Source organism: Equus przewalskii, chromosome 7 (assembly GCF_037783145.1).
Source record: "Equus przewalskii isolate Varuska chromosome 7, EquPr2, whole genome shotgun sequence".
Taxonomy (NCBI): domain Eukaryota; kingdom Metazoa; phylum Chordata; class Mammalia; order Perissodactyla; family Equidae; genus Equus; species Equus przewalskii.
This window is the reverse complement of record NC_091837.1, coordinates 85131975-85158276: the sequence shown is the minus strand read 5'-3', so window position 1 is coordinate 85158276 and position 26302 is coordinate 85131975. Positions and strand designations below refer to the sequence as shown.

General features: G+C 38.0%; 1 long non-coding RNA gene across 2 annotated transcripts; it reads right to left on the bottom strand.

Moving 5' to 3' along the window:
• Nucleotides 1–666: 666 nt before the first annotated feature.
• On the bottom strand, nt 667–26302 carry LOC139084591 (uncharacterized). 2 transcript variants are annotated; one of them, XR_011542093.1, is made up of 3 exons: nt 25661–26275; nt 5568–5789; nt 667–2623 (listed from the first exon to the last, which is right to left on the bottom strand). It is a non-coding gene; the product is annotated as an uncharacterized lncRNA (long non-coding RNA). The 2 variants fall into 2 exon arrangements; XR_011542092.1 differs by lacking the exon at nt 5568–5789 and having other exon boundaries at nt 25661–26302.

The window sequence follows — 26302 nt, the reverse complement described above, 5'->3', positions numbered from 1 at the left end:
ATTGGTAAAAATGTCTCACTGTTATTCTACCAAATCCCTGTCACTAGTCGAGAGACAATTCTTGAGAGGACTTTAATTCCCTGCCATTTCTGCCCTGCCAGATGGGCACCAAAAAGGACGTTAGTGGCAAGAGAAAGTCCCCAAGACATACAGGGGGTGGGAGTTAGACTTTGGGCTATTGTATGTTGACATCATGAGCCATCTGTGTGGGTCATCAATAGCATCTGATACATCAATCAATCAAGTGTATGTGTCCTAGGAGGATGTGTACATAGGTTTATGATACACTTCTCTCTACTTTTGAAATTTTCGACAGTAAAATGTACCATTTTTACTAAGAGCAAAGTAGAGAGAGATGCAGGTGGCTCACTAACATCTATTAATTCAGGGCAGCAAAATGTAACTAGTTATAGTTTGGGAAACTTTCTAGCAGTTAACTCTTACCTTTGTGACTAAATCTGATTAATTTCCATATGAACATCCTTTGTAACTAAGACAATAAATTTGAAGAAAATCTAGCTTTCAATATATATTAATTAATCAATACTAATTCAAATTTCAGTAGAAATTTTTCATAGCCTTTTTACTTTGAGTGTGTGCAGGGAATATTGGGAAGACATATATAAATCATATATAGGAATTACACAAATTTCTGTAAACAGTACATTTCCCTTAAAAATTCTAACCTTTATTAGAGTACATAAAAGTGAACAGTTGTCTTACAGGTTCTTGTTTCAAAGAAGCTTATTCTTATTCTTAAGTTGTTTATCTATGGGCCATGCAATGTAAATAGACTAGAATCTAGCATGGAATAGAGTAATATGATCATATTACTGACCATATGAGATCAGGAAGCGTATGAGATACTGAAGCAACGAGGATGTTTCAGTCTCAGTTGTCTAATACTTTCACACAGTTCAACTTAGTCATTCAGAAAATGTCCCAGAGTATTTTTCATATTTCTCTTCAGAAATGTACAGCTAAACTGAACAATCTATTAGTTCTGGCTAATTTATATGGTTCTGTGATTATTTATTACAAAGAAGCATGTGCTTTCTAAAGTGGAGACACATCTGACGTGGCTAAGCTTCTAAAGTCGGTGTATAAACCAAAATTTACATAAAGTTAAATCAAAATTAACCACAAAATCCCTTAAATCACCATAAGATAAGAATCTTCATGTTCAGTTTTCTTAGGTTATAAATTTTCCGAAGTTGAAATTTGGGGGTAGAGGTGTTGGAGACAATGAATACAAACTTTCTATTTTCATTGTTGTAGTCGCCGATAAAACACACAGTCTTCATAACACCAGTATTTTGCAAAAGGGAAAACAAAATATTCTGTGCTGGAAGAAATGAATTTTAAGCAAGAAAGACATGTTATCTACATATATTTTTAAAATAAAGACTCTTCCTCTTACAGAGCAGTTCACTTCCTGACAATAGTTTAATAGTTGGCATTTTATAAAAATAAAAACTGGCTGGCTTAACTGTGTAGAAATGACATCAATACTCCTTATTTTTAATCTTACAGTTTTAAAAATCAGATGTCACAGGATTTTCATTCCACTAACTAAACAGGAAGCAAATTTTTAATTAATGTTTCCTCCTTTAGGGGTATTAGCATGTGAATGGATACTGTGAATAACAAAAAAAAATGGTTAAAAGATATCTAGTCTGCCAAGATATTTAAAATATTTTATCAGTTGGTCTATAAGATTCGTAGGATTAATATGTAATAACTGGACAGTATATGTACTTGAAACCACCTGAATTATATTCACAGACTATGATGCAAAATACTAGAAGAATTTTGAGATCAATCATACAGTAAAGGACTCACAATTTTTTCAAAATGTTGAAAATTAATTTAAAGAAGAAAACTAAGTAATTGCTTAGTTTACAATGTGATGAAGAACAGTTCTGACTGCCTTTTTCTCTTATGTGGTTAAAATATAGACTTCCATCTCCAGTATCACCTAGACGTTGTCACAATACTGAATGATACAATATAATATAAATTTGGCACAAATATAAGAGCTCTTTTAGTATCAGTTTAAAACATGAAACGATTATCTGGAATTATGGCGACTGTTGCCATTGAGAAAATATTAAACACCCATTTAAAATTCTAAATAAGATATGTGTTGATCCCCTTTGGCATCTTGGTATAGCGTTTAGATGACTAGCTATCAGGGAAAGAGTAAAATCTGCAGGTGTCCAGATGACCAGGTCATGGGGGAGTTGATTTGTAGGCCAAGATAATTTGGATAGTTCTTGAGGCAGTAAACAGATACCATCGAAGCAAAGGAACGAAGAATGTAGTATCCTACTGGTCAACAAAAGTCATTCTTGCACAGTTAGTGACCAGAAGACCTAGAGATGAGGCCATGTACTCTCATTCCTTGCTGTTTTTGTTTAAATCCATCCTTGTGAATGGTAGAGATTTAATTCATATCCAGAATCAAGAACTTACAGGTGATAACAGTTGCAGATCACGGCAGAGGTGGTGTTCCATGGGTGCTTCCCAATACTGTGCATCAAATCTTCTGAGGAATTTTTATAGATATTTATTTCCTAGCTCTTTCTTAAGCTCCTTGACTCAGAATCTCTGGAGGTGGAGGCTGAAATCAATAAGAAAACAAACAGCAAACAAAACTCTAGATGATTTTCGTGCATAGCCAAGTTTCAGAAATATTGAGCTAAAATAGACCTCCTTGCTCATACAGCATGTGCGTGCGGTCACCCTCATGTGTAGACTTCTGTGCAATAATGCATGAAAATAAGGAGGTATCTCAGATTTAGGAATTATGATTTTCAAAAGCCTAATGGGAAATAATGATGAGGAGAAGGAAGACGAGGAGAATTCCACGACCATATTTTGCTGCGTCTTTTTAGCTTAAATAGTTGACTTGGGGAAATATTTTAAAGTACCTCCTGGTAACACAGCACAGCTCAAACAGATGAGAACTGTGTGTAACTTTCAAATGGACTACAGTAACCGTTCTTTGACGTTTAATGTTTTATTCATTATTTTACTACCTCACAGTATTTATAATTCCATTAGCATTGCTAAACTGAGAATATAATGTGATGGATGGAAAACCATTAATTCTTTTGAAAACTCTAGAATGGTTAGGGAAGGTTCGAAATAATTTAAGACTATGGATGAAAAAATTATGCTTATCAGAAAAAATATAGATGTTATTTTAAATTTGTTTCTGCCACTCAAGTTTTGCTATTTATTCATGTCATTTTGATGAGAAAATTAATTTAAAAGGTATTGATTGATTGATAATTACTCTTCTCACTTAAAATGTTGCACTGTTTAAAAAGTGAAGGTTGTCCCTGTAAGGAAAGGATGTTAAATGCTCAGACTGAAAATACCTGTATGACTAAAACGATGGGTAATAGCTGAATTAATTCTAACTATAACAGAAACTGCTCATAAATGAATGACACAGTTCAAACATAGGTAAGCACTCTGAACTGTATGTTAATGTTATATCCGAAATCCTGCCTTTGAGCTGGTTCATAGTTAATCCAATTCATCTGTCATCAATTCACAGACTGCTCACCTTTGCAGAAGGAGGATGATCGGTATGTATGTTCAGGCCAGATCAAAAGGTCAGAAAGTGAATCAAATTCTGTTATCTCTGAGGAGGCCCTAGGAACGAGGCATCCACAACTCCACACAGTTATATAACACAGAGTCAACACTGCCAGGAAATCCATTTAGTCCCCGCATTTTTCAAAACTTACCACGGTTCCTACATCACTCACCAGTCAGATGCCATCCTTACACTCAGCAGTGACTCACAGCCCACATTAGTGGGAACGTGGAGAGGATCCAAGCCCGCCTCCCACTTCATCATTAGTTTTCTCTGAATCTTTCAGGAGTGTGCTTCTGTGTTTGTTATTCATTAGTTAAATAGCCTATAGTATAATTTGTGTTAGGGTTTGTAATTCATGCACTTTTGACATTATTAAATTTCAATTTATTTATTTACTGTTGTGAGGAAGATTGGCCCTGAGCTAACATCTGTTGTCAGTCTTCCTCTTTTTGCTTGAAGAAGATCGTCCCTGAGCCCAGGTCTGTGCCAATCTTCCTCTATTTTTTGTGTGTGGGATGCTGCCTCAGCATGGTTGGATGAGCAGTGTTTAGGTCCAGGGCAGGATCTGAACCTGTGAACCTTGGTTTGACCACAAGGCAGGTCCTAAATTTCAATTTTTTTAAACTATAGAATATTTTCCATTAAGATAAGATTTATCTGTTATTAATAGAAAAAAGTGTAAAGTTGGAGGCTACTGAACTCTCTTTGTTTTGAGGCAGATACTTTGATATTTTTTCTGTTTATTTTTAAATGATTTATCTATTCTGATTACCTATTTGTGCTCATTTTAGACACTGTTGTAGGGGATTCGGAAATCACAAAATCATGGTTTCACAAAGTTTATATTAATGTAGCAGTGGGCAGACAAACGAACAAATAAATTGAAAGAGTGGGGGAGAGGGTTAATTTTGAACAGGATGGTAAGGGAAGGATTCTCCCAAGAGGTATGTTTGAGCAAAGACCATATAGCAGAAGGTTCCTTGGTTACTTACCCCTATACCCAGTTCCCCCTTCTTTCTGCACACATGGCTGTCCAGCTACAGGTCGCCTTTTCTAATCACCCTGGTAACTATATATGACTATTTGCAGTGAAATATCAGTGGAAGTAATGCATGCAATTTCCATCCTACTTTTTTTTTTTTTTTTGGTGAGGAAGATTGGCCCTGAGCTAACATCTGTTACCAGTCTTCCTGTTTTTGCTGTCACTAAGCTAACATCTATGCCAATCTTCCTCTATTTTGTAGTGGGATGCCACCTCAGCATGGCTTGATGAGTGGTGTGTAGGTCCATGCCTGGGATCTGAACCCAGGACCGGAACCCCTGGCTGCTGAATCAAAGCATGTGAACTTAACTGCTACAGCACAGGACCAGCCCCCATACTTTTTTTTAAAGCAAATCCTTTTGACCTGAATTTTCTCTTTCTCCATGTTTATCTACACAAATGGCAAGAGTGTTGAAAAGGAATAAAAGGAATTTAAATGGAAAGAGTATGGATCCCTCAGCAATGATGTGGAGCAATGATGCACCTAGAGTTGGGAGAAAGTATATGAGGCAGATATAAACACCTACTCATTTAGTAGATTTACTTAAGATCTCTTTGTTATTAAACCTTAGCCTTTACCCAAATAACACAGGTCAGTAAGAAGTGAGGTTGGAAGATGGGAATATCTGGGAGGAGGAGGAATGAAGGGCAAATTAATTCCTGGCAGCAACATTCCTGGCACATTTGAGGAACATCAGGGAGGCCCGTAGAGAGGGATGGAGAGAAAAAGGGTGAGCATTGCAGGAGATAAGCTCGGAAAAGAAAGAGGGTCCAGTTCATTTTTCTAATTTTAGTATTTGCTCTATAGTAGAAATTACAAAATCTGCAATACATGTAAACTGTTTTAAGGAATTTGATTCTAAATATTTTGGGATAGTATTAAAGGGATTAGATAAAGGGACAAGAGCCAACCGATATTATAAAAGGATTGCTCCAGCCACTCTGTTGAGATGAAACTGTGAGGAGGCGAAGCAGAAGCAGGGAGCTCAATCCGGAAGCATTATGATAACATGACATCATCTCTTCCTTGAAGCAGGGTGCTGGCTGGGACTACGACATCATCTGTTCCTTGAAGCAGGGTGCTGGCTGGGACTATGACATCATCTGTTCATTGAAGCAGGGTGCTGGCTGTGACTATGGCAGAAGGGAAGAAGGTTGTGAGAAATGTTCAAAATTTGGAGATATTTTGGAGAAGAGCTAAAGAGATTTTCTAATCATTTGAATATGGACTGTGAAAAAAAGAAATAACTTGAAGATGATCCCAAGTATTTGGGCTTGAGGTCCTGGAAGAATGAATTTCACATTATGGGAAGATAGGGCATTTATACCTGGAATTCCATGATACAAGCAATTTAAAAAATTAACGGAAACTGTTTCTTCTCACATCTGAATAAATGTTCTAGAACCTATAAAACAATGACATGACTAGCACATATCCAATTTTTGAAAATTGCAGCATTGACTTATTGGAAGGAAAGCTGAATGTTTTCCCCTCTTGCTCGTTTAAGTCACGAAAAATGTGCAGTTGCGACACAGAATTAATCATGGGTTGAGTGAACACACTCTCCAAGCCCTTTCCAATTACTGAGTTGCAAGAAGGAAACTTCTCAACAGACTGATATTTCTAAACATCATTTTTGCAATTCTTGAATGTTCTAATTCTGAGACAGAAAACGAAGCTTGATGCCTGGTTGTGAGTTGAAGTGAACCACAGTATGGCTGCCTTCACTGTTTCTCTGGATGTCCCCTTTGCGTCCTCTCTCAGGACTTGCCTTCCAGTAACCATGTCAACCCTTTACCATGAATGGCAGACGGAAGAGGCAAGGTCACTAAATAAAATCGTGTCACTCGTTTCACCCAGTTCTGTAATAAGACTAAACTCAGAACGTTATTCAAATGGGCTAAAACGCTCAATTTCCAAAGCTGTGAGTTGCCTTTAACAGGAATATTTATCAAGTGGTTTTTATTAAATGCAGTCCTTTTGTTAAATAAGGCTCTCCTGACACCAATTGTTGAATTATAAATTTGTTCTGATTCCCGGAGGTTTTCATGCTCTACTAACAGTTATGATTTGTGAGAGGTATGCATTTTCTTTTGTCAGTTGGGAAAAGAGTGCTTGTGAAAGGGAGAGAAGAATTGGCATAACTGCAAGGGTCTTAGAGCAGATCAATTCTAAGAAAAAGTGGATGTGGAAGTAGAGGATTTGAAGACTACCCAAGATCAAGTGTCTCTTTGCAAAATTTCCTATTACTGAGGGGCATGCATCACTCATTGGAAGACCACAGGATCTGAGACAGGAAATACGACACAATTGCCAAGCAGCATTATTCAACATAGTAGTCATGAGTTTCAATGTGTTTGCTTAAACTTTTTTCAAAAATAGTGATCCTGAATGGCTTGTTCAGTTCTAACTGTATCTTCTGTCTTTTAATTTAACAATGTATGGTTTATCCATTTATTTTCGCTTCATAGGACTGTTATGTTCTTTTTCCCCCTTTACTCTTTTGAGTTGAATTCTCATTTCATTTATTGCCAGTTTCAACTGCATGAAAAAATGCTAACTGTATACATAACAAGTATATTTCTTTGATAACTTCTCCCAATCCCCCAAAGCCATAAGGAATATTTTCTGTAAGTCCTTATATCACATTTCTCAAGCCTCAGTTGTAGCATTTCACACATATGTCCACATAACCATTACTTCACACTAGATTATAACTCTACTGAAGACCAAGAAATTATCTTACTCATGTGTCTATGGCCTCAACCAAATAGTCTCTGGCATAAAATAGTGGCTCAGTAATATCGGTATGAGATGACGTGAGCTAATTGCAAGAGACAGAGGATTCTTAAATCTACCACTCCACTATTTTCTTCTTCTCCCCTTTCTCTGACAATTCCTTTCCTTTATATAAGAAAGAGGACAATCTAAAATTTCTAGTATTCATTTTTGATCCAACATTGTTATAGAGCCCATGTGCTAGCCCATAAATAGGTAGGTATCTATTTTTCACATTGTAAAAGATGTCAACCTTTCCAGGCTGCAGCAGAGGTTTATAGTTACCATGGCCAGGTGGCAGAGTTTGCTATTGTTATTGCCGTCTGTTTGTGGGAAGGGTGTGTGTGTGTGTACGTACACATATATATATATTTTTTTACCTTTTATTTTTAAGATAATTGTGGATTCACATGCTGTTGTAAGAAATAATATAGAGCAATCTAGTGTATCCTTTAGCCAGGTTTCCACAATGGTAACATCTTCTGAAACCACAGTACAGTATCACAAACAGGATATTAACATTGATACAGTTCACCAAAGTTATTCAAGTTTGATCAATTCTTCATGAACTTATTTGTGTATATATTTAGTTCTATGCAATTTTATTACATGCATAGACTCATGGGACCACCGCCACAACAAAATACAGAACAATTTCATCACAAGGTTCTCCCAGGATACCCTTTTATAGCCACAATTATCTCTCTCTCCACCCTTCCCTAATACGTGGCAACAACTAATCTGCTCTCCATTTCTATCGTTTTAAGAATGTTGTATAAAGTAAGCATATAGTAGGTAAGTTTTTGAGATTGGCTTTTATCACTCGCATAATTCCTTTGAGATCCCTCCCAGTTGTTATGTGCATCATTAGTTTGATGCTTTTTTATTGCTGAGTAGTATTCCACAGTATGATGTACTACAATTTGTCAACCACTATCATGTGGAAAGAAATTTGAGGTGTTTCTAATTTGGGGCTATTACAAATAAAGCTGCTCTGAACATTTGCGTAAGGTTCTTGTGAGAACATATGGTTTCACTTCTCAGGAATAAATACGCAAGCGTACATTTGCTGTGCTGTATGGATAGAACATGTTTAGTTTTGTAAGAAAATTCTATATGCTTTTCCAGAGTGGCTGTACCATCTTACATTCCACCAGCAATGTATGAGTGATCCAGTTTCTCTGCATCCTCACCAGCATTTGGTTTCATCAGTAATTTTTTTTATTTAGCCATATTGATAGGTAAGCAGAGAATGAGTGGTTTTAGAGAAAAAATAATGATATAATAAGGATATCGTGAAAGAATGGGCTGACTCACATAAGCTTCATAGATTAGTTTATTAACTATAGCTGGACTTGGCATGCTACCTCAGCTTCCTTTACCAAGTCTTATGATGTCATTAAATTTCCAAAGTTTCTTTTGTTAAATCTTTCCTATGCCTTCCCATTATTATCCTGACATTCTAGGGAGGGCAGTGTGTGTGTGTGTCTGAGAGAGAGACAGACAGACGGAGAGAGCATTTGGGCATGTAGTGCATGGTCGGTCCTGATAGTACAGGAATGGTGACATCATGGATACATAATGGCTTGAAACAGAGAATTAGCTTTACATCCTGCTGTTTCTTACATTTATTTTTTTTCCAGTAGTTTTATTGAGATCATAATGGTATATAACATAGTGTAATTTTGGATGTATATTATTAGTTATGAATTTCTGAATAGACTTTGTTGTGCTCACCATCGGTAGTCTAATTTTTGTCCATCATGGTACCTATGTGCCCCTTTACCCATTTCACTCACCTCTCAACCCTCTTCCCCTCTGATAACCACTAATCTGTTCTCTTTATCCATGTACTTGTTATCTTCCACATATGAGCAACATCGTGTATTATTTGTCTTTCTCTGTCTGGCTTATTTCCCTTAACATCACATCCTCAAGGTCAATCCACGTTGTTGCAAATGGGATGATTTTGTCTTTTTTACAGCTGAGTAGTATTCTATTTTTTGTATATACCACATCTTACTTATCCACTCATCTCTGCAGAAGGGCACTTGGGTTGCTTCCATTTCTTGGCTAATGTGAATAATGCTGCAATCAACATAGGGGTGCAAAATCTCTTTGGATCATTGATTTCAAGCTCTTCAGATAAATACTCAACAGTGACACAGCTGGATTGTATGGTATTTCTGTTTTTAATTTTGTGAGAAATCTCCATACTGTTTTCCATAGTGCCTGCACTAGTTTGCATTCCCACCAGCAGTGTATGTGTGTTCCCTTTTCTCCACATCCTCTCCAACATTTGTTGCTTTTGTCTTGGTATTTATAGCCATTCTGACCAGTGTATGGTGATATTTCACTGTAGTTTTTATTTGCATTTCCCTAATAATTAGTGATGTTGAACACCGTTTCACATGTCTGACGGCCATCTGTATATCTTCTTTGGAAAATTGTCTTTTCACATCCTCTGTCCATTTTTTGGTCAGGTTGTTTGTTTTATTGTTGTTGAGTTGTGTGAGTTCTTCATATATTTTGGAGATCAACCCCTTGTCGGATAAATGGTTTGCAAATATTTTCTCCCAGTTGGAGGGGTGTCTTTTCATTTTGCTCATGGCTTCCTTTGCTTTGCAGAAGCTTTTTAGTCTGATGTAGTCACATCTGTTAACTTTTTATGTTGTTTCCCTTGCCTGAGTAGACATGATATTTGAAAAGATGTTGCTAAGATCAATGTCAAATAGAGTACTGCCTGTATTTTCCTCTAGGAGTTTTATGGTTTCAGGTCTTGCATTCAAGTCTTTAATCCATTTTGACTTAATTTTGGGGTATGGTGCAAGACAATGGTCTACTTTCATTCTTTTGCATGTTTCTGTCCAGTTTTCCCAACATCATTTATTGAAGACACTTTCCTTTCTCCATTGTATTTTCTTGGTTTCTTTGGCAGAGATTTGCTATCCATAGATGTGTGGTTTTATTTCTGGGCTTTCAATTGTGTTCCACTGATCTGTGTGTCTTTTTTTTTTGCCAGCACCATTCTGTTTTGATTACTATAGCTTTGTAGTATATTTTGAAGTTAGGGATTGTGATGCTGGAAGCTGTGGGGATATTATGGTGCTTGTGTCGGCCTGGGGAGCATTCAGGTGCTTGTGTAGACTGTGCTTGGTGGGCTGGGCTTCCTCTGAGACCAAACTAGGGCCACTCCTTGGGGCAGCAGGGGCATTGTGGGCTCCTCTCTGCCAGGGAAGCAGTCATGAGAGGGCTAAGGGCTGCCGCCACCTCTTCCTACAGTCCCGCCAGGGCATGCTCCCTCTTGCGGGGCTCAGCAGTACCATGTGTGTTCGCAAGGGCCTGGAGTGCACTTGTCCCTACATGTAAACCTGCTGCCATCTCTGCTCGCACTTCTGTGGTCCGCTGTGTTTCACGGGTGGGGTTTCCTCACCTGACCAGGCTAGGGTCTCTCCTTGGGGCGGCAGGGGCACAGTGGGCTCCCTCCCCCCACCAGGAAAGTGATCACGAGTGGGCTAAGGGCTACTAGTGCCTCTTCCTAGAGTCAGCCAGTGGGTGTTCCCACCTTTGGGGTGCTCGTGTTAGGCTGGAAATTGTTCCCGCATGTGCACGGGGCTGCTGGTGCAGGGCAGGGAATGGTCACCCATCTCCACTAATTCCTGGAGGGCCAGTCAATTTACTCTCAGATGTACAGCTATGTCTCTCAGATGTCCTTTTGTGCTGAGTGGGTTTCTTCTGTTGATCAATGAATGTCCATTTAGTTATAGTTCAAAGCGGGGAGAGACAAAGGGAACAGCTGACTCCTCCATGTTGCTCATATCACTCCTTTACATTTATTTTTGTATTGTTTGTCATCTTACATATTTAATTTTCTTGATACTTCTTATTAATGTGCTCCTTCCTTTGCTTTTTCACCATCACCAACACAACCCAGATCCTCATTTTTCACTCTCACTGTTGCCTCTGTTTCTTCCCCTTCTTTCCAATTACATTTTGCCTAATTCAGGTGTGAATACTGCATGTTGAATCATATCATATCCACATGCATAAGCCTCCAATAACATTTATCTTATGCAGAATTAAATACAAATCATTCTTATTTAGAATTCTCCTCAATGTGTCGTCTTCTTGTCTTAAAACCCACATACTGCCTTTTCTCTCCTCACTGTCCTCTCAGATTGTATTATTTACTTTTATTTAAACAATCTATTTACTCTCTTATTGGAATGGTTTTGCTCATCCATTTCTCTCTGAAGTATATTTACTCCATATCTTCCTGAGAAATCCTACTCACTTTCAAAGTCTTTTGCTAATGCCAACTTAATTCATAAATTCTAGCAACATCTTATCCATATTTCTTTTACAAATCCTATACTATTCTGTTGTATCATAGTTATTTCTCCACTTATAGCCCCAACGAGCTCCTTGAGAAGAGAGATAAATTATGCCTAATCTTGCATCCCATGCATATTAATTTGCTTGGGCCGCCGTAATGAAACACCATAGACCAGGTGGCCTAAACAGTAGACATTTATTTCTCCAAGTTTTGGAAGAAAGTTCTTGGAAGTCCGATATCAAGGTGCCAGGCAATTGGTTCCCCAGTAAAGACTCTGCCTGGCTGCAGATGGCTACCTTCTCCCTGTGTCCTCTCATGGTAAAGAGAGAGAGCAAGAAATGTCTCCACTGTCTCTTCTTATAAAGGCACTAATCTCCTCACAAAGGCCCTACCTTCATGACTTCATCTAAACCTAATTACCTTCCAAAGGCGCCATCTCCAAACACCATCTCACTGGGGATTGGAGCTTCAACATACGAATTTTGGGAAGATACAATTCAGACATAAGACCATATATTATTAAATATAATTATTTATGTATAATAGTTTCTAGATAAATACTTGTTGAACTGAATCATATTAGAAAACTGTCAAAAAATTCAAAATAATAGTGGTAATGACAATTTTCCTGATTTCTAGCTCCCTTCTATAGCAGGTACACACACACACACACAGATTTAAAAGAAAATGAGGAAAGAAATCTTACTCCAAGGATTCTCTAGTAGAAAGCCTCTTCACCATTACACCTAACAGAAAAAGAAATGGCCCTGGCAAAAAAGCTTAAAAGTCATGTTCATATTAGCTATAATATTTTACACATTCATTTAATGATTTATTTAGAACTGTGTACCTTATATTTGGAAAGATGGCTATCATAAGAAAATATACTTATAAATGGAATGTAAGAGAAGTTAAATAATAACCATTTTGAATCAGTCTCCTATTAAGTCTGTGTAGAAAAGCTCAGGTTTTGTCTACTCTGGCAAAATGCAGTGCACACTTAAGTGACTATAACTATAAATCATACCAATACTTGCATTATTTAGTATCCAAAAGCCCTTTTTTTCTCCTAAATTTTATAGATCCTTATATTGTCTTCTTCTTTGTATTCTCAAACAAATCTGTGCAATAAAAGAGCTCATCATTTTGTAATAGAAACTTAAAAATAAAAAATTATAACATTGTGATAAGTATTTAGAGACAGAAAGGAAATCATAACTCTGCCAGGAGAATCAAGGAGGTTGTTACATAAAGAGTCCTTATGAAGCCAGAGATCTTCCAGTTATCCTGAAAACATAGGGGCTACAGTTTAATAGTGAAACACTGAGAAGCTTCAACACTTCAAACACTTTACCAAATTTATCATGATATCACAAAAGATCCTGTACCATCCAGGGTTATAGGAAGACCAAAGCTACCTCAGAACAAATAGCACACTAAACTCTAAGGCAAGAAAGAACAAGGACTCGGGCTCAGATTGAACGAGATTGTGTAAGTATGAATTCTGCCATGTTTAAACTATAAGCTGTGTTGAAATATTAATCAGTGTCTACTCTGTTTAAAGGACAAATTTAGACTCACAACATCTAAATGCAGCAAGAGAAAATGATTGCAGCTAAGAAGACGGGATATTTGAATGAAAAACATCTGCTTGGGCTTTCCTCCATGTCCTGTCCCCAGGGGGTTGACTTCCGCTGTCAAATGCGGGTGGAGTCACTGGATACTAATAGCACTGATGTAGGATTCTGAAATTCTTCTACAAATTTGGCTTTGGTTTCTGCCTTTCAGTGAATTCTCTTCATTCCCAGAAAAAGGTAAACTACTACAAATCTCAGAAACTCAAAGGTTATCCCCTACTGATGTGCTCTGACTCTGAGATTGTTGACACACACATTTCAGACTTATAAAGCACTGATGTGTAAGCCAGCATGGCAAATCACGACCTTGTAGCATAAATTCAGCAGTATGGTATGGTGCTTAGAAGAATGAGCCTAGAGCCAGACTGCCTGGCTTCAAGCCTCAGCTCAACAACTTACTCGCAAGTTGCTCAAAGACTCTCTGTCTCAATTTCCACATGGCATAAACAATGACAATTATAGCACCTACCTCATGCACTGCTGTGTTAATGAGCTAATATTTATAAAACACTAAGAACTGTGTTTGGCACATAGTAAACATACAGTAGGCACATGGTGATGATTTAGGGTCGTGAGATATGAGTGTAAATTATTAGTGGTAATAATGTAGCAATGATTAGAAAACTAGAATTAAGTAACCTGGTTCATCTTTTTCCTGTAGTCACTTTCACTGGAAAATTTTGGAAAATTATCATGTTTTTGTTTGCCTAATAAAGGTTTATAAAACAAATTAAGTTTTATAGCTTTCAGATGTTTTTAAATAAATTCATGTAAACCAGTTAAGCTAATTTCTTGTGATATAAAGATAGTGTTTTTACATAAACTGGTAGTTTTGTCTCTAATTACAGGGAAAGAAGTATCAATTTTCAAGATACTTTAGAAATAAAACTAATATTATTTTCCCCCAGTTTTAAAAAATTTCTTAAGAAATTCTTATTTTCTATTTACATATTGTTGCATGTTTAAAACTTCTAAGCCTGGGATTTCTATAGACACGCAGGCTTTGTGATCTTGGGTCCTATCATAGAATGACTTCCATGAGGATGAACTGGGTGTTACTGTTAAATCTACTCTATCTGTTACACACTGTTGCTGTTTATATTAACGTTTATGTTACCCACTTAATAAAATATAAATAGTTTATTGCTCATTGTGGTTTTAGGCATTCTCAACAAGTCCTGTGAAAGTCTTCAAGATTCTTTTGTTAATGAACCCTTCCCATATGGCTAAGTACAGTATAGATTTGAACTGACAGGACATCTATTAACGATCACATTCAAAATTCTTGTAACTGGGTAATCAAAGGTTTTCTCTTTGGTCACTCAGCTTCTGTCCACCTCTCCTATGTTGGAGACCCTCCTCTTCAAGGCACTCTAGCCTTGTAGAATATGAAGAGAATTTGAACATGTCAAGTCTTGCTCCCCAGCCCTCCTTATCCCCAGGCTGCCAGCATGAGATGTGGTTCTGTAGCTCTGAAACCACTGCCTGACTTGGCAAAAAGGAGCCTGGTGGTGAGGAGGGGTGGTGCAGTTCCCATACGCTGGCCAGGGCACTGGAGGTTGCAGCAGTGATGGCTCCTTCTAGAGGCAGCAAGGATAGCAATTCTCACAGGGGCACCAAGCTCCCTAAGCTGCGAGAGTGCTCCGGGCCAGCCCCCAGGACTGTGCCATTTCGTCACAGCAGCAACAAGAGACCCACTCTGTGCCATGCCATGGGACACTGTTTCTCACTCTGTTCCCTTGAGGCTTAGATCTCCTACCCTCGCAGATTCTGTGAACTATGCAAAATCCTGACAAATCATTTCTTCCCTAAGTAAGTGAGATTTGGCTTAAGATGCTGCCCATCAAGAACCCTCACTACTACGCTAGCTGAAGGATGTGCCTTACAGGAAGCCTCCGGAATGCAACCTGTTCTCACCTGGGCAGGTGACTCATTGCGCTTCCTTCATCAGGACTCATTTCAACAGTCTGGAAAAGGACTACTTTCTACGTTTTAGTGTCTATCAAAGCTATCCACCATTCTTGTCTCAGACCTCAGTCTGCTAAGACCCTTATTATCATTAATTAAGCTTTGTGGTCATCCTTATGCAAGAAAGAAATACTCCAAACACACACTCTCAGGTTATTCTCTTTCATATTCTCCAACCTCCTGTGGAGAAATGTGTAAATCAGTTCCCCCAGAATGAATCAAGTGGAGAACACTTACAAGGCTGCAGGACTCTGGGACATCCCTGCTTGTCCAGGAAGTAATCCTTCTGGAGTCAGCCTGCCTGTTGATCATTTCTTCCAAAGCTCAACAGAACTGTTTCCTGTCTCTGTTTTGCCTTATTCATCTGGTCTGTTCTACACAAATATTAAGATTTTCTGACTGTTCTGCTGCAGTTAAATTACCCTGATATCACAACTTTCAAGTTTTCAGAATGGTGGATAGCTTTGATGGATATGAGTCCATGATGAGAAATGATGAAATATTTCCTCTGACAGGAGAATATCCCAAGCCTATGGCTTTAGCCATGTTTGCTGGAATCGGTGCCTGGTGTCCTGTGTGTCTCCACTAGCAGGGCCTTCTAAGCATTTGGTACAACAGTTGAAAATAGAGCCATATCACATTATACAATTTTAGAATGCTGTGAGCAATGAAAAGAATTTGCAAGCTTCCTCAGAGAAGAAAAGAAAAAAGATTGATGAAAAGTTTAAAGAATCATAATGAACTCAATCTTCAAAGTATTAACAGTGGAAAACAGAAATCCAAGGGCAAATTATTTCCAGCTAAAGTTATGCAACAGGCCAGTAAGGGTTGGAGCTGACACAGAGGATCTGGGAGAGGTTTCTTACAAAAAAGAAAGTGGAATGTTTAATTCATGAACAAATTAAGAGGAGATTTTCACAAATGAAAAGAAATTATCCTGAATTAGCAATAACTAAATAGAAAACTATATATCCGAACATACTACACCCATAACAAAACATGGCAATAATTTGTTCCAGTCAAAACACATGATTGTGCAGGAAAGGAAAAGCCATCAATGATTACTTCATGGCTCAACAAAATAGCATTTACATAATCATATTAATATAAACACTGAATATTGATACAACACTATTTAAGATAGAGTGAGAGATGATAATTACCAGTATGCAGTGATATAGCCAATGCAGTTATTCAGGGCTGTGTGCACTCTGATTGGCAGGAATATGAGCTGTACCTGTGATTAAGTATTTTGGCCATCAGCTCTGAATGTACAATAGAGGAAAATGTGGGACAGACATGGAAACATACAGGCATGTGCAGTAGGCATGGGAGAGGTGTGTAGTGAAGGAGAGCTAATCCTCATCTTTCAAATTGGTTAACAGACATTGTCTAAAAGTGGAAAATTAAGATACTTCAATATAAGCACGCTATTTTTAAAATATGTCCAGAAAAGTGATAAAATATATGAGAAGAGAGACACAGGAAAAGTGTTTTTTAGTGTAAAACAGTATAAATGAAAAAAACAGTTTTTTAACTCAATAAAATATATGCATATATAGCTTTGATAAAAAGACAAATTCTAAAGGTCTCATGTCTTGAATATTCATTTGATTACTTTGCAATTTTACTATGTGTTGCATTAGATCTCAAATTTTAAAATAGAGATGAGGCCAGCCCTGTGGTATAGTGGTTAAGTTTTCTGTGCTCTGTTCCAGCCCAGATTCACGGGTTCAGATCCTGGGCACGGACGTACACCACTCATCAGCTATGCTGTGGCAGCGTCCTACATACAAAATAGAGAAAGACTGGCACAGATGTTAGCTCAGGGTGAATCTTCCTCAGCAAAAAAAAATAGAGAGTCTAATTAGGTTTAGAGTCTTCCATTTAAAAAAAAACACCCTCAAGATGTAGGGAAAAAAACAAAAATTAAAAAGCCACAACCACAGTTACCAGTGCTTGCTCACTATGTACTTGTTCTTTCTCTCTCTCTTTTTCACACACACACACACACACACACACACACACACTCACACACACACATACACACACCCCTGACAGGTATTTTAAAGAGAAGCTGGGGATTAAACTGATATTAAATTCCATACTATAGAGTGACATTCACTTTACATAGGAGGGTTGCATATTTTATGCTAATATTTCTAATTGCTGTTTTAGAAGAAATATCTAAATAGTTACACATTTCATATTGCCCATGAGATTTTAAAATAAGAAAAGGAAAGAGAGAAAAGTAGAAGGGGCTTGCGTTTACTTCCTAGAAAAGTCCAGTGAAGAAACGCACTGCTCATTGTGTCTAGGTAGACAGGACCTTCCACAGCCACACTGAATGTCCTCAACCTCTGCGGCCTAGGAGCAGCCGGATGATTCGTGAGTGCACAAAAGTGCCACGGAAGTAGCAGACGGAGCCACCAGGCTGGAAGTGGAGGCTTAAATGGATTCTGTGGAGGCCTGTGTGGAGCAGTCATGGAGGAGTCTTGACAAGGTGCTGGGTGAACAGTTGCCGGATGACTGCTACCCCGGATGTCTATAACCTCCGTGCCTGCTGTGCAATGGCGGTGCTTCAGCAGCCTCAGGACTTATTTAAAACCCTAAGCAAAGGGGAATGAAGATTAAGTTTATGCTTATCCAGAAGAAAGGATTTCAAATATCAATCAATAGATTTATGGAAACTAGTCATACTTATATTTGTAACATGCCTACTGTGTGTGTACATATATATACACATACATATATACTATATCATACACACATATCTACATAGACATGCATATGTGTTTGAGTGAAAATATATGTTTGTATATATGTACATGTATGTATATAAATATGCATATGCATTGTTATGGACTGAATGTACCTCCTGCCATTGTGATGGTAACAGGAGGTGGGGCCTTTGGGAGGTGATTAGGTCATGAGGGTGGAGTCCTCATAAATGAGATTAGTGCCTTTATAAAAGAGACCTCAGAGAGTCTCTTGCTTTTTCCGCCATGTGGGGTCGCAGCTGCTGGAAGACAGCTGTCTATGAACCAGGAAGCAGACCCTTAACAGACATCAAATTGGCTGGCACCTTGATCTTGGGCTTTTCAGCCTCCAGAGCTACAAGAAACAAATGTTTGCTGTTTAAGCCATCCAGTCTATGGCATTTTGTTATAGCAACCCAAATGGACTAAGACATATATATTCCATGTTTGTTTCATTTTTTTTTTTTAAGATTGGCGCCTGAGCTAACAACTGTTGCATATCTTCTTTTTGTTGTTTTTCTTTTCTTCCTGCTTTTTCTCCCCAAATCCCCCCGGTACATAGCTGTATATTTTAGTTGTAGGTCCTTCTAGTTGTGGCATGTGGGACGCCACCTCAATGTGGCCTAATGAGTGGTGCCATGTCCGCACCCAGGATCCGAACCAGCAAAACCCTGGGCCACTGTAGCAGAGTGTGCGAACTTAACCACTTGGCCACGTGGCTGGCCCCTGTTTCATTTTTTATTATGTATTAAAATTAAATGTTAAAAGATGTGAGATCAACTTATTTTAACTTCCAAAAGACCGTTAAAACAAATGAAAAATAAATTGTGATAACTACACTGGTCAATCGGAAAACATAGGTGAGTCATAGAAATGTGTCCTTATTTAAGCAGAAAATACATGAAATTGATAAAAATAATACTAAAAATGTCCAGGAAGACAAACTCTATAATAAATTTGCATAACTTTTTGAAAAGATACCTTAAAGTGACTTCAAGAACATATTCCTTTTAGAATAGATCATTCTTAGAGATCATTTTTAAATAGTATAGTTCTATATAGACCCTAAAATATTTTTCTAAAATCTTAGCATTAAGGGGAAAAATGCAAAAAGGCATGAAGACCAACCCTCTTTTTTATATATATTTTTTCTTGGAGTTATAATAACTTGCTTGCAACATAAATATTAACCTGCATCAATTCTGCCTAATTCTGGTCTTAATCTGCCTTAATCATTGTCATTTGCTAAATGATCCCACTGAGCTCCCTGGACCTCACTAAAATGCTGCTGTTCACCTGTGCATACCCAAAATCTCTTTGGCACAAATGAGAATCAATAGCGACTCACCCCTTTGGAATTCAGGGTTCTTGTAAACCCTTGAAATTGTGTTTAAATCACAAATATGAACTATTCAATAAGACAATACTACCAAGCTAGAAGAATGTGACAGGGCCCTCCAAAGTGCCGTACCAGACTCAAAGCCCAAGTTTTTCAGAGCTTGCTTTATGGGCTTCCATCAGACTTCTGATTGAAGAGTTCAGTGTGGCCCCTATGAGACCAGAAGGATGTAAAATAGAGAAGTCTGAATATTCAAGAATATGCATTGCCATATTCACACGATTCTAAGTCCTTTCTTCACATAATTCTAAAATTTCATGTTTGATGAGTACATTTAATAGGAGAGAACTTTTCTTTTAATTTTCCAAAAGCTACTAAAGTTTTCACCATTCCTTCTACATTTTCCTAATCCATTTGTTCTCCAGGCTCCTGGATGGTGATATTGTATTTTGTCTTCTCTGTTCAAATATCTAACATCTCCTAACTTAAGCTTATTCTCACATATGACTGCCTTCTGCTTCACTGAGAAAATAGTAACAATCAGAAGAGGACATCTATAGGCTCCCAGTGTCACAATATCCACCTCCCATGCACTCCATCCCTGATCTTTGCCCTCAGTCCTGCTAATCTGGATGCATTTTCTGCCACTGTCTACAATCTAGCTTGTGGCAATGCTACACCAGATACCATTCCCTCCCACTCTTCCAAGCATAAAATTCCAGAACTTCCCTCACTATCTCGTGCATCATCAGATCTTCTGTGAACTGAATCATTATCTTCAGCAATGGAAGATCTCCAATCTTTATAAAACCTCTTTTGATCCCATCTGCCTCCAGAAACTGCCCCAATTCTCCACTCCCATTCACTGAAAAACTTCTAAAAGGGGTGAACTAGACTCACTGTCTCCAATTCCTCTCCTCTCATTTTCTCTTTAATCTACTTTAACCAACATTTGCTCCTACCATTCCACCAAAACTTATGAAAAGATCTTAGGACTTCCACCCTGCTAACTCAAAGGTTATGTTCTGAGTCCTCATACTAACGGAACCCAGAGTATCATTTGAAGCCATGAACCCCTCAGTCCAGTCAGAAACTTTTTTAAATTGCATTCCAAAATACTACACTCTACTGATTTTGCTCCTATACTTCAATTGATCCTTCTAAGACTTCTTTGCTTGTCCCTCCTCTGTTTCTATCCATTAAAAATTGGACTATCCCGGGTCTATTTACTTTCCCATATACACTTACTGTGTTGTTTATCTGATTCAATCTCATGGCTTCGATTTACATGCCAGCGACTCCCAAATTTACGTGTAGTGACTGAGTTTCTCCCTTGGACTCCAGGTTCAAATATGCAAAAGTGTACTCAACATCTCTCCTTGGAAGGTATAACAGGCATCTCAAAATTTTAAAAAATGAACTAATCACCCCAATGCTCTGTTTCCCCAGTTAATAGCATCTCTATACTAGATTCTTAGTCCAAGGCCAAAGGTAATTGCATTCTCTTACCTCTGTCATCAAACTGTAATAATAATGCACCTCTAACCCCCACCACTGCTTCTACCATGGATCAAGCTGCAAATATTTCTTGCCTATTTTATGTTAATAGTTTTCTAGCTAATATCTCTGCTTCCTTCTTTACTTGCCTGCAGTCTATTCTTAACATGGAGCTAGAATGATCTTTTTAAAACATGTCAGACTATGTTGCTGCTCTGCTCAAAAACCTCCCATTGTTTTTCATCTCATTAAGAGTAAAAGTCAAGTCTTGTGATGGCTCATAAAGCCCTACATATCTGAACCTCCACAATCTCTCTGACTCATCTGCTACTCTTCACCCCTTGCTCACTCCGCTCCAGCTACACAGGATTCTTGGCTCTTTTGTGCCTGGATACTTGTCCCCCAGGAAATCTGCATAGCTGCTCCTACACCTTCGTTAGGTCTTTGCCCACAAGCTACCAGTTCAACGAAACCTAATTTACCAACCTATTTACAATGGAAAAACACAGCCTCTGCACTTTCTATATTCCTTCCTGCTTCCTATTTTTTCAATAGAAATTATCGTCACCTGAAATATGTATAAATATAATTATTTATTTACTTTATTAGCAACGCTCTCACCTTAATAAAACATAAGCTCCACGAGGTCGTAGAACATTCACTGGATGAATGAATGAAAAACAGGTGTTAAAATGACAGTGCATTTTACAGTTGAGAGCACTTCATAATGGAGGAAATATGATAAATCTTACATTTTAAGTGTAGGCTTTTGAGATTATTTTTGAACAATTTAGGAACACAATTGCAAATATTCATATTACAGTGAAAATGGGCAGTATTATAAATAACTGCCGCTAACCTCAGCTCAACCCTCAGTAGCATTCAAAAATATTTATGAGCTCAGTCACATCGAGATAATTTTCCCCACAGCAACTATTCTTAACACTAGTCCTGTTAACCCACTTGTATTTCTTAAATCACCTCACTCTCAGTAGATGATTTTGGCTTTCACTTCAAAAAGAAAACAGTCATTAAAAGTGAAAACACCCTGGCAGCCCGAAGCTCTCCCTCCTAACGAAGCCGGTTTGAGACACTGAAGACAACAGGGTGGGAGGGGAACATAGGCAAGAGACAGAGAGGGCATTGTTATATTTTTGTTTTCTTTCTGGTTAGACTCAAGGGAGGAACAACACCTGTCATCCTCACAGTTTCAACCAAAAATTTCTTTCTTTGTAGTATCAGTGTTGATTCATGGATGTTTATTGCACACTTTGAGTTACAAGCCAATTATACTTTATTTTTGGGCTCAGATTGTTCCAGTTTTGGCCATTGGTAAATCTTTTCTTTGTCTCCTGTGCCTCAACGATATGTGTGCGTGTGTGTGTGTGTGTGGGTGGGTGGGTTTTAGCACATCCTAGCTTTTTGGCACTACTCTCTGCTCCAGGTTTATTTTGGATATTCCTTGTCCCAGTCCTAGAATCAGTCACATATCCAAAGAGTCCTGATTCCTATTCTGGCAGAATGGATGACAAGCCGAGAGCTGGGTGATCTCAGAGAAAAGAAATATGTTTGTATATTGACCTGTGTATATGCCATTATCTATAAATGTGTGTATCTGTAACCATCTGTATGTATATTAAGCTAAACATGAGCTCATCCTGATGTATCAAACTCTAATCCTTAACCACAGGGATCATTCCAGCCTCCCCCCTGTCTTCGCTGTGATCTTCCATTCCAGTACTGAGAAAGCTGGCTCCCACCATGCTCCATCCATTTACATGATTGTTCAACTCCAGAACACGTGCGTAGTGGTTCAAGAAGTGCTATCCATGCCACAGTAGGAAACAACTTTGCCAACTTTGACCAACTTTGTAAGTCAACCTTCTGTATAACCTACAGAAATTTATTCTGTGCCTCAGTTTCCTCCTCTGCAAGATGGAATAACAACCATATGTACCTCATAGGTAATTGTAAGTGTTAAAGGATAAACATATGTAAATTATTCAGTACGGCAACTATCACATATCAAGAGCCCTTTGGTTATTGGCAATTGTTGCTTTGTTACTATTAAATATCATTTGTGTCTTCTACCCCTGACTCTGATGCATATTAGCTCGGTGACATTGACTAAATCATTAAAACGTTTTAAAGATATGAGTTATCATTATTGTTAAAAATGTGAACAATACAAAAAGGCCTTTCAAAGTTGATGTAAAAGAAAGCAAGAGCTTATTTATAAAAGAATATTGTATATTTTACATGTTAGTTACAAAATTGTATATGTATCTCTGTTTATCTATACCTAGCTATATATCTATATTTGTACAACATTTTCAGGTATTTTAGTAATTGATAGAATTGCTATATTTGGGGGAGTAATGAATTTAACCCTTACTTTTAGAATATTTTTGTTTTATATTAAATTAACGTCCGATCAACTAAACATGCAGGTGTAGCTATGGGTCAATATTCCATTCCTTTGACTTAGTTTTCCTCTAGGTTTTCTATTTATTTTATTCATGCTATAGATATCTCATAGCATTAAAGATGGGATATTTGGATATTTGTGGAAAAGAACACTTTTCTCTCCTCTCTTGATATTTCTTTCTTCAGGAGGGATGTTTCTCAAGCCTTTTTAAACTCATTTCTTAGCCTTTATTCTTCTCACAGATGTAGCACATGTTACCTGGTTGCTTGATCAAAGCAGTGGTCCTCCTTCTTGAGTGGGTGGAGTTATTTCTCCATAGTCCTGAGCAACCCGGAGGAAACTGTTTGATCTGTTTCTCCATCTTGTTCTACAGAGACCAAGATGTAACTGGGTAAGATGTAACTGCTTTGGAAACTTTCTTCAGAGGGTTTGTCTTTACTTGACTTTTCTAGCGGGTTGGAGAAAGCAAGGTCATTCTGATCAAGCCTCCTAGAGCTGATCAGCAGGTGTGTCTCTTATGGCGTTGCAGTCATTATGCTTGGATGCCACCATTCTGAATGATCTAAGCCTTTGCTTGGTAGTTGTCAAAAATATGTTGCATATCAATGCTGCCCTAAGCTACGTTCTCTATCTCAGCCTTTAGAAGTTATGAGAGGATAACTTTCATTCTCTATCTATTGACTATTTAGTTTGATCTTATTTAGCAGTTAGTGCATAACTCAGAGAAAAGAAGTGCTATTTGTTGACGCCACTGAAAACCCCAGAGCTGCCATGTTACACTAATCCAGGGATTACTATTCATACTATCTGTGATGATAAATGTACCCCCTGAGCACAAGTAAGCAACATCCCAACAAACACATCAAATGAAAAATTACCTGTCTTTCAGTACAAATGAGTATATTGAATTGCTTTATAGAGATTTGATTTATTTCATAAATCCACAATTAATTCTGAACACTTATGTCAATTCTTTTTGCCCATGTTTGCATCTTAAGAGAAATTATGTTAAGTAAAAATAAACTACTGGAAGTGCTAAACACTCACACACACACACACAATGTCTCTTCAAACCACAATTATTGGCTCTAATGCAGCAGGTATTAAGGACACTGAAATATGATAAATCAGGTCTATCATTCTGTTCCTCCAATTTTGTGGGATCTTGAGTTACTGGCATTTGAGAAAGGGGAGGAAATACTTATATCTGTATTTTTCTTCTTATTAAGCTTGGATTTCCTCTGTACCACAAACATCATCCCACCAACTGACAAAGGCAAGGTGCCCATGGATTTAACAGTTGGCCTTTTCCTAATGCCCCAATTCCCAATTGTTTTTAACTGGCTTTGTTTGTCTTCAAAGCTGTCTTTAACACCTGTTTTAGTCCAGAATAATCTTTACAAAAATATCAGGAGTAGTGAAGTGAGAAAGCATACGGTATCAGTTTTTCCAGGTTCTACACACTGTAGAGAAGACTCTTGTTATAGCAAGCACACACACACACAGAAGTACAGAGCAAAGTCTCTCTCCTCAAGAAACCCCTTGTCTAGCTGGAGTTACTGAACACACCAACACTACATGGTTAAAAACCCACATTAGGTGGAGGAGGTAGGGAAAGAGTGGAGAATTAATTCCCTCTGAGGGAACTACTTCCGCTTTGCTAATTGTGCATGTCAACTTTGTAGATCCATATGGCCAGAGTAAAGGTGACAAGCCTGTTACACCCAAAGGAAGGTTTAAAAAGTAATTGATTAGTAAGAATGTTTAATAACGAATGTGTGAAATTGAGATTAGGAAAATATATCTACATACACATGTGTGTGTATGTGTATTCATCGCTGTGTATCTAATAAGACAATCAGTTCTTCCCAGATTATTCCTCACATTCCTATTTCATTGATACCAGTAAATCAATCAATAGATAGATCGATAAAGAAAGCAAAACAAACAAGTAAAAAAAGCTGAAAAATTCCACAGAAGGGGAAAAAGAAGAAACCTCCATAATCTGTTTTGTTTGTGATATAGAAGATTGTAATTATACTCCAGCTCAGAGGCTATAAAAGAAAACTGATCACTAACTCGAATCATATGATAAATAATAACTGTTCTTAAGGTTAGGAAAACCCCTCATCTTCCTGTGGTCAGCTATGCAGGGCCTCACACCGGGGACCTTAGAATCAGATTATAGTAGTTAGGACTCAACCTCTGGTTAACCTCCCATTCTGAACCAAGCACAATGTGGACAACAAAATGATACCTTACCTGCCCTGAAAGCAGTACCAGCTTTTCCCTCAGGCAACACCTGGCTTTCCCAAAGCAATGCTTCTCCATCCCGAACGTGCATCACCTGAAGATGTTGTTATAATGCAGGTTCTGACCCACCTTTGTCTAAGGAAGAGTCAAATGACTTCATTCCAGCAAAATCCAAGAAGATGCCAATGCCAGCTGTCCGTGGGAAAGCTTGAGGATGGAGGCTCCAGGAATTTTCTGTCTCGAGTAGGAGGGGTAAGTTTATAATAAACAAATTGGCCCAATGCCACTGCAGCTGGAGCCTCTGTAGGAGACCCCATAAGGGAGGCTATTGTCTCCATTCCAAGTGTATCAAGATAAAAATCTTCATTGAAGGAGCGACCAAATCCCAAAAGTGGAGTATAGAGTAAAAGGAAAAAAGTTAAAATTTCAGTGAGAGTAAAAGGAAAAAAGTTAAAATTTTCAGTAACTTAGTAGTTTTCTAATTCAAAACAAAACACATGACCTCACACTTGCAGAAAATGCCTCTCATGATCTCTCTCTGTAGATTCTCATTCTCTCTCCTAGGCTCTCTCTCTCCTCCTCCCTGCTACTTTCTTTCCCTACCTTTCCTTACTTTGAAGGTCCTGTCGACTTACTCCCTCTGGGTCATGT